Genomic DNA, 953 nt, shown 5'->3' with positions numbered 1-953 from the left:
TGTGACCCAACCATAAAATTATTTTCATTGCTACTTCATAACTGTAATCTTGCTACTGTTATGAATCGTAATGTAAATATCTGATATGCAAGATGGTCTTAGGCGACCCCTGTAAAAGGGTCATTTGACCGCCAAAGGGGTCGCGACCCACAGGTTGAGAACTGCTGATTTAGTTTTGGTTTTTTTTTCATCTTTTTTTCTCTCCCTTTTTCTTTATATTCCCTCTAAGTTTTTGGTCGTGTGTCTTTTAATATTCTTTTTATTTTTTTCTTTGCTTTGCTTTCTCTTCTTTTTCCTTCTTAGTATTTCCTGTTGTATTGAGTAGTTTGATTTTTGTGGGGTTTTTTGGATTAGTACTATGTCTTATTCTGTTCTGTCAGCACCTGTATAACAGCTGGCATGATGAGATTGGGGTTGAACCTCACTGGCAGCAAGTCAGAGAGGAGATCCTTCCACAAACGAAACATCAAAAATCAAGTCCCAATTACAACAAGAGAGCCCACATTATGCACACAAGAGGCATTCCTAGAGCATCCAGTTCAGGTGAACAAAGAGATGGCACCACTAGACCCCTCAAGACACTTTCTACATAAGGCCATCCCACAAAAACTGGGAAGCATAACAGTTCTATCTAATACATAGAAGCAAATACAGAGAGATAGATAAAGTGGGGAGACAAAGAACTCCCAAAGAAAGGAATCTCCAGAAAAAGAACTAAACAAAATGGAGGCAAGCAAGCTATCAGACATAGAGTTCAAAGCAATGGTTATAAAGATTCTTAAGGAAATTAGTGCAAATTATAACAGCATGAAAATGGAAATAGAGGCCATAAACAAGAACCAGACAGAAATGAAGAATGATATATCTGACATTAAGAATACACTGGATGGTATTAAAAGTAGAGTGGATGAAGCAGAGGATGGAATCAGTGATTTAGAAGACAAGGTAGAAAT

This window comes from Myotis davidii, unplaced genomic scaffold, assembly GCF_000327345.1.
Source record: "Myotis davidii unplaced genomic scaffold, ASM32734v1 scaffold970, whole genome shotgun sequence".
Lineage (NCBI taxonomy): Eukaryota > Metazoa > Chordata > Mammalia > Chiroptera > Vespertilionidae > Myotis > Myotis davidii.
This window is presented reverse-complemented; position numbering follows the sequence as displayed.